We start from the raw sequence: 17608 nt of genomic DNA on the forward strand, positions 1-17608 counted from the left end.
CACTCCTCTCTGGGCTGCAGTTTGCTTCACTGTGAAACAGGTGATCATAATACACACCCCAGCTTCCTCATGGGTGTAGCTCTAGGGAAAAAGAAAAAATCAAACACCATAATATATGTGAAAGAGTTTTGTAGGTTGTAAATAGTTTTTCTTCTTGTTTTTGAGACAGGGTCTCACTCTGTTGCACAGGCTGGAGTGCAGTGGTGTTACCCTAGCTCACTGCAGCCTTGACCTCCAGGGCTCAAGCGCACCTCCTGCCTCAGTCTCCCAAGTAGCTGGAACTACAGGCGCTGGCCACCACACCTGGCTACTTTTTAAATCTTTTGTAGAGATGGGGGTCTCACTATGTTGCCCACGCTGGTCTTGAACTCCTGGCCTCAAGTGATCCTCCCACCTCAGCCTCCTCAGAGTTCTGGGATTATAGGCATGAGCCACTGCACCTGACTGTAAATAGCTTTTCACATGTGAAAGATTAATGCTATTGTTCCTGAAAAATCTATTGGTGAGGAGGAGCCTACATTGGAAACTCAAAGTGAATGACTTTTGAATCTTTGGTTGGGGAAGGACAGGGAAGGGAAGGGAGCAGGAGCATGGTCTTCTGGTCTACCAATGCCACACACAAGGAATAGCTTTCCTTTTGGACTTTTTCATGGATCCTTTTTGTATTTAAAGACTTCTCATGGATGAATTCACTCTCCCAAGATTTTCTGGAAAAGCCAAATCTGTGCCAGGCACCAATGATAACAATAATGCAATGGATAGGGTCTCTACCCTCATAAGGTCACAGCCTAGTGGCAGAGATGGACATTTCTCTAATAAGCACCTAACTGTATAATTAGATATAATTATGTGTGTTATGAAGAAAGCCTACAGGACATTGTGTTTAACTGGGGCCTGGTAAAATTCTGAAGGCACAGGGATGCTTTTCTAAGGAAGGGCTACTTGAGCTGAGATCTGCAGGATAACTAGTATTTAGGGAGCAGAAGTAAGGGATGGGAAGAGTGATTAAAGGCCAGGAAACAGCACATGCAAAGGCCATGAGGCCAAAAGGAGCTCAGCAGTCAAAGAGCTGAAAAAGGCCAGGGTGCAGAGTGCAGAGCGTGAGGGAGGGGAGTGGGGATGCCACAGTGCAGGCACGGGTCAGATACCACAAGGGACCATCCCACTGGTCATCCTAAAGAGCACAGGAATCAAGAGTTTTGAGAGTACAACAGAATGTGACTAGGTCAGATTTGTGTCCTTAAAAGGTCATTCCAGCAGCAATTCAGAGACCCAATTACTAAAGCCAGGGAACATTTTTTAGTTCTCAGAAGCATTTCCACTCTATTTTTTTTTTTTGACACTTTTTTTTCCCTTGGCTTCTCTGACAATTGGAGATTCAAGAGTGGATACAACCATACCAATGAGAAGATGATTCCACAGCCTGGAGAAGAGGCAAAGTCAGTCTGAACTAGTGTGGAGGCTGTGGAGATGGGGAGGAGTGGAGTGGATGGACCCAGGTGCTTTTTAGGAGATAGACAGAGCCTGGTGATGGGCTGGATGTAAGCGGTGGAGAAAATGGAAGAGATGACAGTGACTCCCAGTTGATGGCATGCAGAACTGAGGTTTGAGGTTATGCCATTCACAAAACAGGCAGCACTGGAGGAGGATCAGGCAGCGGGTGAGAAGGCAGTGGGAGATGTAGCAGGAGAATCACGACTCTGGCTTTCAGTATGTTAAGTCTGAGGTTTCTTGAGACATCCAACTGACTCAACTAGGCAGGTGAATATAAGGATATGGGGCTCAGAAGAAAAGACACCGACTAGGAAGCTGGGTGTCATCTGCATGTGGATGACAACGGAAGCCATTCGTGTGGCTGAGATGGCCCAGGGACAGAGTATCCAATCAGAAGAGAAAACCTTGAGCCAGACCATAAGGAACACCAACATTTAAAGATCAAGACGGGAAGGATGAGTCAGCAAAGACGACTCAGGAGTACCAGAGAAGCCAAGAATGTGGGGTCAGAGAAGCCAAGGGAAAAGAAAGTGTCAAAAAAAAAAAAATAGAGTGGAAAATGCTTCTGAGAAGTAAAAAATGTTCCCTGGCTTTAGCAATCTGGAGAGCTGCTTCAGCAGAGTGACGGGGGAGGAAGCCAGACTGAAGCAGGGCTGGGGAAGGAGTGGGTGGCGCAGAGATGGAGAATGCTGCTGCAGCCAACCCTTTCAGACATTTGGCTTGTACAGAGAAGAGAGACAGTGTGGTGGCAGCAAGTGGAGTCGGGCTTCAGGAAGGTTTTTGTTGTTGTTTTGCTTGTTGAAGGCATGAGAAACTTGAGCATGGTGAGAAGGCTGTTTCTGAGAAGGCAGAGGAGAGGATCTAGAACATGGGTGGTGGAAGAACTGGCCTATGATGGCCATGCTGCGGCCTCTGCAGACACAGGAGGGAAGGAGGAGAGGACTGGCCCAGAGGCAGGTAGTTTGTGGGTTTGGTGGGGACAAGTTGGGGAGTTTTGCCTGGTGACTTCTCTCTCTCTGTGAAGTGGGAGGTGAGGTCCTCAGCTAAGCATGAGGGTGGAGGCGGAGGTTCGGGAAGGAAGGTGTGAAATAGTCATTGTGGAGAGTGAGGGGAGAGAGAACCAGAGGAACGTGGTAGGGAACACCAGGCACTTTTGAAGAGCAAGTTCGGTTGGTGATGGTGAGTTTGTAGAAGTAGCAATCTGTTTCGTGTGTGTGTGTGTGTGTGTGTGTGTGTGTGTTTGTGTATGTGTGTGTCCCAGCAGGTCCACATTCCTGAATGCAGGTAGAAAGAAGCAGAGAGAGCAATTAATGCAGAACTGGGACTTGGTCAAACTGGGACAATAAAAAGACAGAGGCTCAAGAGAGTTCAGGATATTGGCAGGAGGATTCTTAAAAATAATGGACCATGGACTCTACCTGGACTCAGAGAAGGGAAGGCAGAGGAAGGTAATGGATGGTAAAAAGAAAAAAAGCAGAGGTGCCAATGGAGCAAAGGTCCCAAGGAGGTTAAAGAGGGGGTGTCATACAACCCTCCCACTGCTAAATTTGACTGACTAAAAAAAAAAAAGTGGTGGTGTGACAGTCCTTGGACAAGTAAGCTGGGAGACCAAAAGGTGTAGAAGATGGTGGCCAGAAAGCTGGGTACTCTACTAGGTAATTTTCAGGGGATGGCAAGATACAGAGTATGAACTTGCAAGTGAGTGGCTGAGATAGGTGAGCCCCTGAGGGTCTGGGTTAGAAGAAGCTGTCCGCGTCATCACTAATCTCACCCAGGATGATGGACAGACACAGACTTGGAAAGGGAGAAGGTCTATGGGCACATGCCAGAGGCTTTCCTGAATGAAGAGGGTGGCTAGTGAGAATAAAGGTAAGTGGGGAGGATGTTGCCTTATTTTGCGAGGTTTGGAGAATAATGGTGTCTCAGAGACATTACATTCTCTTGCACATGAAGTAGGCCCTCCAGGGTGAAAGATCAGGAAAAACAGTGGAAGAAGGAATCTTGAGGTAGTAGATATAGCACAAAGCCAGAAGTTAGGAGCTTTCTCTCTAGCCCCAAGGGCACTAATATGCTCTGTGATCTCAAGTCCTTCCCCCTCCCCATTGCTTAAGTTTCTCATAGATAAAAATACATTGGGAGAACTGGCTAAGGTAGAGCTTTCCAAGTGGTGTTAAGGAGCAACAAATGGGTACAGGTGTGCTGAGATCATGACCCCTTAGCCCTTGGGTCAGTTGGGGTCCCTGAGCCATTATCACTGTGTTTGTATGCTATAACGTGAATGAGGACGGCGAGAAAGCAGTGGGAGAGACGCTCTCCAAGGCCCCAGCTATCTCTGACGTTCTGTTTGCACATCTCTGTCGCGCCGTCTTGGAGGAGGCTGCAGGGAGGCTGATAGAAGAACAGACAGACTCCTGCTGCAGGCAGAAGTCCATCTGCTGGCAGAGATAGAAGCCAAGTTTCCTAGCTCCCTCTTGCTCTCCTTCCCTCCCAGCACTAGTTGAGGGAGCTGTGATCTGCTCAGATGCCCAGGTGAGAGCAGGTGCACCCTGCTCCTCTTCCAGCTGATAGTTGGGTGGTCACTGGCCCCCTCAAGCCTCAGCAGCAGCTTGTGAAAGTGAAGGAGTGACCACCCACTGGTTCCATCAATCATCCACTTCATCCAGCTCTAAAAACAGACTCACCATTTCTGAGAAACTGGGCAGTGTATCTCACTGCACACCACCCAGACAGAGCCTTCACAATGCAGATCTTTCTCTTAGGGCCAGCCACTTCTCAGAAGTCCATGTAAGATCCACCTACATGGTTGACCGAGGGCCACCCCCTCTCTGCTACTAGCCTTCCTAGGGGCCCTCCCTCTCCCTCTGTCAGATCATACATGCTTAGAGAATGCACCAGCAACTTAAATTCACCCTAATCATAAAACACCGGGAAACACCCACTTGGCCCTGTACTTTGCACACAGATGTTCAATAAACATTTACTGAACTAAATGAAGACTATTCTCAAATATTTAAAAAATACCCTACCAAGTCTATCAGAATTATTTAAATTATCCATCACATTATTCCTGTTTATTTGGGTAGATAATTAAAAGATGACTTTTAAAATTCTTTAATATTTATTGGTACCTGCTGTGTGCCAAGCATTTTACAAGCATGAGCCGGTTTCATTTTCACAACACTGTGAACTGGGTGTGTTAAACCCATTTTCTAGATAAGTGAAATGAGGCTCAAAGAGAGACTCAGACATGTCCAAGGTCATAGAGCTGGGAAGCAGAAGTCACAGGATTCTAACCTAGATGGATCCAACTTTCAAGAGGGTGCTCTTTTTAGCACATCAGGCTGCCTCCCACAAATGCACAACAGATCGCAGCATCAAGAGTGACCTAAAGAGACAGAGGCAGCAAAGTGTATGTAGGAAGACTGCAGCCACACAGCAAATCTGAGGCTTCCCACTGCCTTGCCCTGGGGAAATCGTTTTGAGGTTGGCTAAGCTTTGCCAAAGAAAAGTGGAGAGGGGACTGGCCCCTGCTCCTCTAGGGCCCTGTGATTGCTACGCTGGTTCTCCCCTCCCTGCTTTCCCCCACTATCCACGTGATCTGGCATTTCATTTAGGGCTGCCCTGCTTGGTTGTCTGAGTGTGTGAGAGGCCTAGAAGCAGCAAGGATCTGTCCTTGGATACTCCACTCCCACCTCTCTCCCCACAGGACCAAGCGACTCCTGGGCCCAGGTACCCCTTTGTTCTCAGGGCCCAGGAGACAGATAGGAGAGTGGTGGAAAACATGAGTGGTCTGACCTGCCACGTTTGAACATGCCTGTCACCCCCCATGCCTGCCAGAATCTGCCTGACAGGTGAGCAGCTGTGCACCACATCTGTCTGTCCATCTGTCTCCCTCTCAGGGGCCTGCAGAGAGCCAATACTCCTCAGGGAGGGGAGGCCCTAGACCTGAAGCAGCTCCCTTACTTTGGATGTTACTCAGCAGGGACTAGGAAGGGTGGGGCAGGATAAGTGTGCCTCTATCCCCATCCAAAACCCGACCCCCCCCCAACTGCCAAGTCCCCTTCACTGCCTCCCCTCCCCTCCCCTCCTCACTACTCTCCTAGCTCTTCCTGCCAAGCTCTGCAAATTACCACACATGCCAATAAGTCATTAGAAACCAGAACGGCAAATGTGGGGTTGCCATGGAGACCAACACCAGGGAGCTGGCAGCCCTGGGGGCCGGCCGGTGGCTCAGGTGTGCTTCAGGGAGAGCTGGGAAGGTCAAAATGCCTGGCAGAGGGTATATGCACTACTGGGGCGCTGATTTTAGGCAAGGCTCTGCCTCTGCCTGCTTTTCCTCTCCCTTCCTTCCCACGGCCCTGGGTCCTGCCCACCTGCAGCTTGTTATGGGTGATAAATGCTGCATAGGCTTCACGAGGGCAGGTGCAGCCGGGGCCAGTGGGCTGGGTCCTCTCCCTTCCCAGAGCTGTGTCTCTACCCAGAGCAGGTGGCTGTGAGAAAGCCCACCTGGGGACCAGTTCCAGGACAAAGAACACAGACAGATCTGAGCAATCTGGGCTGGCTGCGGATGTTTGGAGAAAGCTGAGGCACAGGGAGGGGCTGAGGTCAGGACTGGAACTCAGAGCTGCTCATCTTCCTGCGCCGGTGCTCACGTCGCCTCTGCCCAGTTCTTAGCACAGTGCTTGGGCCTTTATATGCACATGTTTGTTGAACATGTAAAAATATACACATACAATTGTTGTAACGGATGAGTTCATGAGAGAATTCATGTAAGCACCTGGGATTTCTGACAAAACAGGAGTGGACCGTGGGTTGCAGTCCCAGCTCATCCACTAACTCAGCATGACCACACACAAAACCACTCCTTCCTGGGCCTCGATTTCATTGTCTGGAGAATAAGCAGGTTGCATTTCAGACACAGTGTATTTCAAACCATGTTCCTTGGAGCCACCAAGTTATGAAGCAATCCCTCCAGGGTGGCTGGGAGGTCAGAAGGAGGCCAACTGGGTTCTGATCCACCACTTGGCTTTTGCTTTGTATTTAGTTTCCTGATGCTGCTGTGAGCAAAGGACCGCAAACTTAGTGGTTAAAAACAACACAGACATATTCTCTTACAGTTCTGGAGGCCAGAAGTCCAAAATGGGTCTCCCTGGCTTCAAGCTAGGTGTCGGTAGGGTTGTGTTTCTTTCTAGAGGCTGGAGGGGAGACTCTGTTTCCTGGACTATCCCAGCTTCTTAGACAGGGATCTACAGGCTGCCCACAGGCCCTGGCCCATGGCCCCTTCCATCTTCAACACTAGCACTGGCAGGTCCAGCCTTTCACACATGGCATTACCCGGATGCTGACTTCTGCCTCCCTCTTCCACCTTTAAAGGACCCATGTGATTACACTGGACCCACCCAGATAATCCAGGATGATTTATTCTTAAGTCAGATATCAGCAATCTTCTTTCTCCCTTGTCATGGAACATAACATATTCACAGGTTCTAGGGATTAGTACATGGACATCTTAGGGGGCCCATTATTCTGCCTACCATACATTGAAAAATGGATTAACTTCTATAAATGTTTGAAAGCCACAGAACCAGAGGGCTTCCTGTTGCCATCAGTTCTGAAGCACTATGACCTAGGCTCTTCTCCTTTTCTCCATGGGGGATACGCAGAGGAGCTCTGGGTCTGCCCATCAGAGGTGAATGTTGGCAGGCTTAGGCTATTTTGTGGGCTGTGCAGAGATGGGTCTCTATGCCCACCAGCAAAGAGGTCTCTGGGGAGTAAAGAATGAGGACTGTTTTAGGGGATTGGCCCTGTCTCAGCTTCTTCACCTCCATTCCCTATATACCCCAAAATTCAGATGACCCTGCAGTTGTCTGCTCATTTTTATTTCCATGCGAGGTTACATGCAGCAGTGTGTGTGTGTGTGTCTGTGTGTGTGTGTGTGTGTACCCACCCATGCACACTTTACCTGTTGCAAAAGGCATGCCAATCTAACAGTCATAAAGGTGAGATAGCATCTTGTCTTTCTACATTTTGACCTTCAACGCTCTCCTCTTCCAAGATTCATGAATGGTCCCAGATTGTTTAGAACAAATTCTAGAAGCAGCAGCTAAGCTCAGAAAGCATAGGGTCTTAGACCTTTCTGAGCTTAGGTACTGTTTCTGCTAGCAACTTTCCAGGCCCATAATGCTCAGCTCTCACCTCTGCAGGTGAGACAGGCTCTTTCTTGCCCCTGGGGGAGATGGTGGCCTCTCATTCTTCCATACAGCATAACCTCTGTTCTCATCTCCACAAGACACCCTCTGCCAACTGCTTGGGACCCAGTAGGAATCAATAACTCTTATGGGCAAGGCGCCCTGGGCAGTAATTACAGCCCCACAGTTTTATGATTGTATGCAAATTACTCACCTCTCTCAGCCTTATTTTCTTCCCTCAGTATAAACTGGCAGCTCATTCCCATTCCCACGTCTACCATATGTCCCAGGGGATCCCGGAAAAGAAATGTGATGAGGTAGGGGATGCTGTTCTCTAGAGGAGTGGCCCTGGGGAAATTGAGAAAAGGAACTAACATTTACTGAGCTTCTACTTTGTAGCAGGTATTTTACACAGATTAGCTCATTTAATGTGGTAGTTGAGAATCAGGGCTCCGGAGTCAGAAAGATTTGGGGGCTGAATTCTGGCTCTGCCACTTGCTGGCTGTGCATGGCCTCCAGGCTTTAGTCTCCTCAACTGCAAAATGGGGGAAAATAATACCTACTTCACAGCGTTACGTGGATGAAATGAGACAAATGCAGTGAAGCTTCAGGCACTTCATAAGCACTCAATAATGTTAGCTCTTATTATTATTAATAACCCTAGGAAGTGGATATTATTAACTCAGATTTATAGATGAGGAAACTGAGGCTCAGAGCGGTTAAGTAAGATGCCCAAGGGAAGGTGGCTAGGGACCGTGAATTCTGACCCAACGCCAACTGATTCCACTTCCTCTGGATTGTAGCCATAAGGACAAAAGCCTCAGGCTCAGCCTCTGCGTCTTCCAGGGGGTTGTGCTGGGGTACCGCGGTTGTGCCCCCCTTTCTCAGGCTCCGAGGACTTAGAGGAGGGGAGAAGTCTGTCTAGTAGTGGACCGCTTTGCCTATGGGTCTCTTGGCTCCTGCATTTTGCCTGGGGGCTGGAGGCAGGGAGGAGAGCATCTCCCCCCACCGTGTCTTGGGTGGGTGAGGGCACTACCAATGGATCCTAGTCTGCTCCACTCTGGCGATCTCTCTCTATACTTCAGAGGTGAGCTCACACCCCCAAGATCCAGGGAGAGGACATACTCACCCCTCATGGGGGAGGAAGTTTGCTCATTTTGGTGCAATTTTATTTCAAGTTCACGATATATGGAACGACCAGGAATGTCACAGGAGTAACCTACCCAACAGGGGCCCATCCAGGCAGTGAGAGGAAGGGAGAAGAGAAGTTGCTGGAGCCTGGGTAGATACATGGAGCCTAAGGGAATTCCAGAGAACATGGCTCCAGACACCAGTGAGCTAAGAGGCCGAGATTTCCAGCGTGCAGACCTGGGACAATGGCCGGAGCTGGAAATGGGACTCCCTGAAGCCAGAGGACTTCCAAGATCAGAGATCATCTGGTCTTGGGCAGGAGAGGGCAAGGACACTAGATAATGGATTTCCTTCTGGAAAGGGTGGCTTTCCATGTCTCTGGAGAGAGTACAGGGGGCATCGGAAACCCAGGTGGGAAGCAGGGACGGCTCAGAGACAGAAGACCCTGCCCTTGCAAGCTGCCACGTGGGCTGCCTTACTCCCACTCAGTGCCCTCCCCTCCAGCGGCGCCACCCTTCTCTCCTCTCACCCTGCCAGCTCCAAGTTCTCTGTGCAAGAATCCTTCCCACTGCAGAGTCGAACCTACTCCATTTTCCAAGCCTAAATCAGCCGCGCCCCCCTGAGGAAGCGTTCCCTATATAACTCCCACACAGAGCTCACAGTTCTGATAACATTTATAGTCTAAATCACACAATTTAGCACTCGGTTTTAAATACTGTCTGGTATTATTCCCTCATTATTTCGTGTGAGTATAAGTTCTGCCTCCCCAGCTGATCAGGAGGTTTCCTTACCAGTAAAGACTGTGTCCTGTGCTTTTTAATTTCCTTCCCAACCTCACACCCCACACTGCCTAGGACAGTGCTCAGAGAATCCTTGGTGGGGATGTACTGATTGGCTGAAACAGCTCCAATGCCTGCAGAGGGCAACCAGGCAGCACTACTGACTAGCTGCTGAGGGAAACGCTGGAATGGATGGCTGACGATCAGGGTTGTTAAAAAGTCAAATCATGCCGCTCCAGGCCCCAACCCTGCAAGAGCCCATCTTACTCTGAGGAAAAATTCCCCTCCTCACCAGCTCCAGAACTTTCCCAGAGCTAGCCTCCTTCTGACCCTCTGACTTTATCTCCTGCAACTCTGTGCTCACCACATTCCAGCCGTGCCATCCTCCACGCCGCCTCCCACTCTCCAGGCATGGCCCTGCCTCCCTGCCCTTGCACCTGCTGTCCCCTCTGCCCAGCTTGCCCCAACTGCGGTGCCCCCTCTCATCTCTCCTCAGATGTCACCTTCTCAGTGAGGTCTCTGCAGCCACCCTGCACAAGATAACAAACTCCCCCTCTCCCAACTGACCCTCCCATTTCCCTTCCCTGTTTTTTCTCTTTAGCATTTACCAGCCTCCAATATGCCATTTCCTTTATAAGTTTATTTTACTGCATCCCCAGACAATAAACTAAAAGCTCCTGAAGGGCAGAGGTCTGTCTGGTTGTTCACTGTTGTCTGCCCTAAGTGCCTGGCTACATGCTTCACAAATACTTGCTGAACGAAGAGACTCCAGCCCCACCCCATGTCTGAGATGGCTGAGGCATGGTGGCACTCAGAGGTCAGCGGACAGGATGATTCTGCAGGTCCCCTCGCAATGTAGATTCCACCATTCAACCCCTGGGCCCAATTCTGGGCAGACACTTTCTCAAGCTTGAGGCCTGAAGCTGTCTGAGCCCCAGCAGAAGGCAGGGGAAGAGGAGTGGTGACAGCCAGGCAGGGTGAAGTGTCAGATTCTCTCTTTCCTCTTTCCTCCTACACAGCTTTTAAATGTCCTGCTTCCCACCAGCTGCCCCTCTGTGGTCATTCCCGCTTCTGGGCATCACCACCTTTGCCCTCCCAGGCCAAAGACAGACACTTTCACCAACCACATTTGAATGCTTATTTTGAGAACATTTTAGAGAGGGAAGTAACCTTTGCTGCTTTTCTTTTCACTTCCTCCTTTTTCCTTCCCCCTGAAAAGATGAGATAGGACAGACCCATTCTTCCTGGGGAACCCAGGCTTGTTGCCTAATAATCACTGCCCTCCCCCCTTCTTCTGTATGTTTTTCCCTGAAGAACCTGCCTTGTGAGATGTTTGTAAATAGAGACAATTGTACCTGTTTTTCCTGAAACACGAGTCTGCCTTGTTAGAGATATCGCACCGACAGCACAAATCACAAGCCTTCCCCATCTCTCTCCACCTTATCTGGGGTCTGGGCCCCATGTCTCCCAGCGCGCCACCCTTGCATTGGCTCCCACCATGTGTCCATGCGCACTGACTCTTAAGGTCCAGCTTCTCTGAGGCTAGTGGCTCCATGTAGCCCTGAGGCACTTAGCTGAGACAGAAGAAAGCAATGTTGGATCTTAAATATCACACCCTGCGGAGCAGCAGGAAAAAAAAGGTCATAGAGACCCTCTCTGAAGATCCCAAAAAGGAGAAAGGCAGCCACTGGCTTGGATAGGGCTGGCTTAGGGAACTTCTTCCTGGAGGGAGGGAAGGAGGAGAATGGGCTGGATGACCCAGAGCACCCTCCAGGCCCAAGGAACACCAGATTCGGGGGTGGTGAAGAAGCAGGAGGAGTCCTAAAGTCAGAGAGAAGGGCTAACTCCCTCTCTTGGATCTTTCCTAGCTATACGTCCTTGAACAAGTCTGAGTCTGTTTCTTGGCTTTTAAGGTTAGGGATAATGAGAGTTAACTATCTACCTAATAGGGGTATTTTTGAAAACTTAATGGGATAAGGCAGGTAAAGCAGCTGGCGCAGTGCCTGGCACATAGTAAATGCTCAATAAATGCTAGGTATCATAATTAGTGTTCTTACCCTGTGAGAGGTAGAAGCTGAGAAACAGTTATTGCCCCAGGAACCCTCTGCCTGCGCTTTATCTTGGATCTCACTTCGGGTCCATCAAATGCTGAGCAGCAGGGAAGGTGTGGGTGGAAGAAACACACAGAAAAAAACTGAATTCCAAACCAAACCTGGTTAAACTCACCTTCTAAAAGGCAGCCTCCTCAGACCAAGGCGTCTCCCAGGTCCCTAGACAGTGCCAGAAGGCAGAGTGCAAGGCCTAGCAGCCCTGGGTTTGGAGCAGAGTCTGCTTGATGAGGGTTTAGAATGTGCAGGAGACCAAGGTCATGAGACTAAACCCCAGCAGGGATGCACCAGGTCCCCTGCCCCAAAACATGTGGGGATGTTCTGGGCGACCAGCCAGCCCCACTGGAAGCCCAGCTCCCAGCACTGGAGACAAAGAGGCTGAGGGGGACGTGTCAGTGGTGATGGTGACATCCTCAAAGAGCAATCAACACATACACACCCTGGTATCTTTTCATACACAATGCCTGTGCCCCAAATACCCTCATCACCAGTGTCCCCAGACCCACCATCTCTGCCTGGTTGATTCCTTTTTCAAGCCTTGGCCCAAATATCACATCCTTTGGCAACCCTTTCCTAATCTGCAAACAGCAAACAGAGAGTCACTTTTTTTTTTTTTTTTTAAGACAGAGTCTTGCTCTGTTGCCCAGGATGGAGTGCAGTGGTGTGATCTCGGCTCACTGCAACCTCTGCCACCTGGGTTCAAGTGATTCTCCCACCTCAGCCTCCCAAGTAGCTGGGATTACAGGCGTGCGCCACCACGCCCGGCTAATCTTTGTATTTTTAGCAGAGACGGGGTTTCACCATTTTGCCCAGGCTGGTCTTGAACTCTTGACCTCAAGTGATCCACCTGCCTCAGCCTCCCTAGGATTACAGGAGTGAACCGCCACGCCTGGCTGAGAGTCACCTTTTTATCTACTTATCCCTATAGTCTAACGCTTGTTTCATTATTGTCTATGGGACTGACTCCTCCATCTAATAATAATAACAATAATAATATTACTTACATGGCACTTACTATATATACCACATACTGTTCTAAGCTCATTACATGTAACACCTCATGTAGTCCTCATGACAACTTTATGAAGTAGGTACTTTTATTATCCCATTTACAGATGAGGAAACTGAGACAAAGAGAGGTTACATGACTTGCTCAGTGTCACCCAGCTAGAAGTGGTGAAGCCTGGATTTGAACTCCAGCAGTGTGTCTCTAGAATTTTTACTCTTACGGTGAACTCCTTGAAGGCAGGGACATCTAATCTGTCTCTTTGTCCCCTGCACCTAGCACAGAGCCAAGCACACAGTAGGTACTTAGAAAAGATGGGTTGACTGAATAAGCAAATGCCTGATTGAGGCTAACTTGGTGAAATTTCAGCCTCTGAGCTGCAGGCCAGGGAGACCCAGGCCCCGCACCGGAAAGTAATAGATAAAGGCATCTTTCTGACTCGTCCTCTCTCAGCAATCTAATCACATGCTGCTGTCTGTCTTTTTTGCATATCTCTTGTCTTCTGTTTTGTTTTGTTGTCTTTTTTAGCTACTTCATTTTTGTCAAAAGTGTTTTTTGTTTCTCAGTTTATCTTCTGTCTTTGTCTTCCTTCTCTTCTGTTCCTTGGTCACTCTCCCCATTCCTGCCCCATTCCAGCCTCCAACCATTGTCCTTGCCCTTCCCTGGAGTCCTTGTGGGCTTGAAAGCTTCCAGTCCCCATCCTTTGTCTTGGAGCTTTTATGAAGAGTCCAAGCCATATAGATTAAGAACACAAGTGACACTTATTCATTAGACGGGCCGTAGACCAAGCTTCTATATCCTGATCCTGAATCAATTCTACCTGAATGCAGGTGGGGTGTGGGCTGAGGGATTGCCTGCTTACAACTTGTCACATACCTGTGTAGGATCACACAGTATCCTACACAGGGCAAACGTCATTGCCCTCCCTGTCTCCTCATTCAGGGTCCCAGTTCCTCTAGGAAGCCTTCCTTGATCACTTAAGAAAGCTTATTCACACAACCGTTCAGCAAATCCTTATGCATATTAATAGTGTAACTGGGAGATAAGGCCCCATGAAAAGGCAGGTTACAATGTAAGCGTTAGTATAAGTGTACAAGTTACCAGATGTCACAGATATCATAGGGCCAAATGAACTGCAGATATAAGTGATTTCAAAATGGAGATCTATATGACCTGGAGCAAGTGGTTTCTCTTCTCCAGGCCTCAATTTCCTTGGCTAGAAAACAGGGGATGGTAATGCAGACATCAGAAGGTTGTCAGCAGGACTGAGCAGAATAACTTTTGTAATGTTCCTCACATAGACTGGTGCATAGTAGGTATTCAATAATAAATTTGATTCCTTCCCCCTTCTCTGTCTGAAGCACCAGCCTTCTACTCAGCCCTGAGCTGCCAGATAAATGGTGAGATGTGACCTGGTCCATCCTTTCGGGTCAGAAAAGTATCTTAAGGACACGATGACTTAAGCGGTACCTGGCACTTTAGAGGTCACTCAGTGTGATAATTCACTAGCATTGTTCATGTTCCTCACCTCTGCCCCCTCAAGCTGTGGATCTTTGAACGAGCCTGGCAGGAACAGAGCTAATCAGCCGGCAAGTCCAGATACAAGTGTAGTCTGCCTGAGATATAGAGGTTTGTCTACCGCTGTATCTTCAGCTTCTAAAATCATGCGAGGCACACAGTAGGCACTCAAGAAATAGTTGTTGAATGTGTAACATTTTCAGAAAAGCAATGGAGTTTCCTTTTCCTTTCAAATAAACAACATAAGGGTGTGGGGAGTAGGAGGGGCAGGTGAGTAAATGACAGGGTGCAAGGGACACCAGGGCCAGGCAAATGCAGCTGCCAGGCCCACTAGCCCAGGCTCCTCTGCAAAAGGGATGCAGCAAAGCCAACAGTGCGTGTGCTCCCACCAGCAGGATGAGCGGGAGTGTGTGCACGCCTGGCTTACGGTTTAAGCTGCAGTTTACAGGAGAAGCGGGGCAAAGGTGGAGACAGAAACTGGGAAGAAACGGAGATATCTGGGGAAGAATGAGGAGGGTAAGAGAAGAGGAAGAGCAGTGTGAGGGGGAAAAGGGAAGTCAAGAGTGTTAGAGGAGGAAAGTGAAGAGGGAAGGAGAGGATGAGGGGGAGGAGGAAGAGGGGAGGCACAAGAAAGAGGATTTGGAGTGGGGAAGAACTGTGTTGAATTAGAGAGGGAACCTGCTGTACTAGCCTGGGTGGAATCAGCAGATCTCTGAGTTCTTACTGCCAGTCGGTGTCTCCCTGGGAGGAGACTGCATTAGGGAGAGGGTGTGGATTTGGGGGTGTTCCTAGGTGCCAGACCCTGGGCAGATCTCAATCTCCCAGGCACTGAGGCCTTTCGTTCCATCCTTTGCAAATAATGAGGTTCCATCCCAGGTCTAGAGAGAGCCCTCCACAAGAAGGAGAAGTCTGAGTCAGCCCAGGGGAAGGAAGAAGGCCTAGGAGGCTCAGACCCCTAGCTCTGCCCTTCTGTTTCCATCGTTTCGCCACAACAGCACCCGGCCAGGAAAGTGGGTCAGGCCACCCACATGTGACTTTTTCTGGTAGCAACAGGGCCCAAAGGCAAGGGAACTCCAGTGCCTAGAACAGAGTCCATCCCCACTCTCCATGCCCAGTGCTCTTTTTTGGAGGAAGCTTTAAGAAGCAGTGGGCAATGGGAGGAGCTCCTGGCCTTCTTATTCAGGGACAAAATGCTGGGCCAGAGCCCATCCTAGAGTGGCAGGAAAGGGGGGCATGGAGCCTGCTTTCGGCCTGGGTGCATAGGGAGACCTAGATCTTCTCCTTTGATTGTGACCAAGCTGGCAGGAAGCCACCTCTACTGCCCTGACCTAGGGAGGCTGTTCTCCCCACCACCCTAGGTCCTGGGGTTCTCAAGCAGAGGGCCTGTCAGTACATCTCTGGCAACTGAGCGCTGTGCCCAGCTCACCCCCTCCAACCCTGCCAGTCGCCCAATTAGAAGCTGCGTTGGCTCCAACAGATGGGAGCTGCGGCAGCCTGAGGAACAGAGCACAAAGCCCAGCTGACATTTTCCTTCCTGTTCATTTGGGTGGGGGAGGAAGGGTAGGGAGCACAGTACTACCCCCAGGGCCCCTCCCCAGGGTCCGGGTCTCCTGCACCTCTTTAGCTTCTCCGCTCGGCCCCAGATGGAGCTCAGTTCCCCCTCACCCCGCGGCTCCTCGCCGGTTGGGCAGCCAGAGCCTGCGCCACCCTTTGCCAGCAGGACAGACGGCCCACCTGTGGCTGGCCAGGCCATCCTGTCTCCTTGGTGCTGTGGTGGGCTCAGAACCACCCTTCCGTTTCCGCTTCCCCCTGCCCGAGTCCCCAGGCTGAGCCCCAGGCCGGCCCATCCCCCACCCCAAATGTCCCATCCCAGGCTGCGGTCGGACCCCAGCCGGCCGGCCCGGGAGGAGTCTAGCTCCTGGTTCCAGATACTTCAGGCAGACCCAAGCCCACCTTGTCCCTCCGCACAGACTCCTGAGCTCCAAGGTGGAGAAAGTCCTCAGGCTCTGGAGCGCTTCCAGCCTGCCAGTCCGCCCGTGTCACGCCCTCCCTAACCTCGCTGCCACCTCTCGGCTCCTCGACATCTCCAAGGGCCCCGCTCTACCCAGCAACAGTTTGGGGGAGGTTCTGGTCTCTCCAGGCGAAGGCCAAGGCGCCCCCTTCCTGGCCGCTTCTGGGCATTCTCCAGCCCTCCGTCCCCCTCCCCCTCGGCCGCCTCCCTCTCCCAAGTCGCCGGCTCCCCTGCAGGCGTCTCGGCGGAAGGCAGCGGCCGGCCCTCCCCCGGCCCCCACCCAGGTCAGGCGGAGCTGCGGTGCCGGGGCAGGAGCAGGGAGCCCTGAGGCGGCTGCTCCGGCTGCTCCCGCCGCGTCCCCCTTGGCCATGCCAGCGACCTCGGTGTCCACGACTCCCCGGCCGCGGCGGCGCTGCCAGGTCAGCCCCGAAGCCCCACACTCACCCGGTGGGCGCCGTCCGCAGTCCGCCGCCCGCGCCGCCGCGCTCCGCTCGCCTTCCGCCCGGGGTCCGGCTGGGGACGCTGGTCCGCGACCTCCCGCCGCGCGCGCCGTCTGCACAGGCCCGGGAGGCTCGGCGGGCGCCCTCCCCAACGTGGAGTTATCCTGGGAGCGGCTCCGGGGCGCAGCCGGTGAGGGCGATGGCAGAATTCCAATCCGTCCCCACCCCCTCTCCGCGCCCTGGGCGCGTCGTGGCCAGAGGCTGGCGGCGAGAGCCGGTCTCTCCTTAAGAGCGCCGCGCGTTTGCAGGTGCCCGGAACAGGCCCTCGCGGCGCCGGGCACCCCCTCCACGCGCGCCCCTCCTCCCGGCTTCGCGCTCGCCCTCCTCACTCGCTTCTCCGCCGCTCTCCCAACCTCCCCAGCCCACTCCGGTCGCCTCCTCCCAGTCTGCATGCCACGCCAACCCCCTCCAGTCCCGCTGCCATTTTAACTCCTGAGTGGCCAGAGGCCCCCTCTACCTAACGCGCACACGCCCGGGAGGAAGGAGTTGGGTGGGGCCAGACGCTAAAGCTTGAGCTGTCCTTGTGCCTAGAGACACAAGGCTTGGCTGAGAGAAAGGGCACAGCCCGTGGGTCCGGGAAGAGAAGGGTTGGCTTCTCTCATACTGCCTCGGACCCTCTTGCAAAGGCCAGGAGGACAAATGGGGAATTCAGCAGCTTTGTGAGGACAGGTGCAGCTCAGTCACAGCATTCACCTAAGATCACGTTTTTGCTTTGCATAGTGCTACCCTCCCGAAGTTAACAGAGGACTAAGGAGTGTAGTGGGGTGGGTGAGAATTGTGTCACTGGGCCCAGGCACCTCTCACCCTAAAGAATGAAGTGGAAGACCCCTTTAGTTGTCATGCTTTTCCAGCATTGCATCCTGAGCCGGGCAG

The 17608-nt window shown here is 51.5% G+C and overlaps 1 protein-coding gene and 1 long non-coding RNA gene across 2 annotated transcripts in view; one reads left to right on the top strand and one right to left on the bottom strand.

Moving 5' to 3' along the window:
* Positions 1-17182, bottom strand: part of LRRN2 (leucine rich repeat neuronal 2) — a 68188-nt gene extending 51006 nt beyond the window's left edge. The window contains exon 1 of the mRNA XM_033196219.1: positions 16680-17182. The gene's annotated coding sequence lies outside the window, so the exon portion shown is untranslated. The remainder of the gene's footprint in view (positions 1-16679) is intronic.
* On the top strand, positions 463-10942 carry LOC117074600. The gene is made up of 3 exons (XR_004433633.1): positions 463-2451; positions 5201-5345; positions 8861-10942. It is a non-coding gene; the product is annotated as an uncharacterized LOC117074600 (long non-coding RNA).
* Positions 17183-17608: the final 426 nt, after the last annotated feature.

Source organism: Trachypithecus francoisi, unplaced genomic scaffold, assembly GCF_009764315.1.
Source record: "Trachypithecus francoisi isolate TF-2019V2 unplaced genomic scaffold, Tfra_2.0 Lachesis_group5, whole genome shotgun sequence".
In the NCBI taxonomy this organism is placed as follows: domain Eukaryota; kingdom Metazoa; phylum Chordata; class Mammalia; order Primates; family Cercopithecidae; genus Trachypithecus; species Trachypithecus francoisi.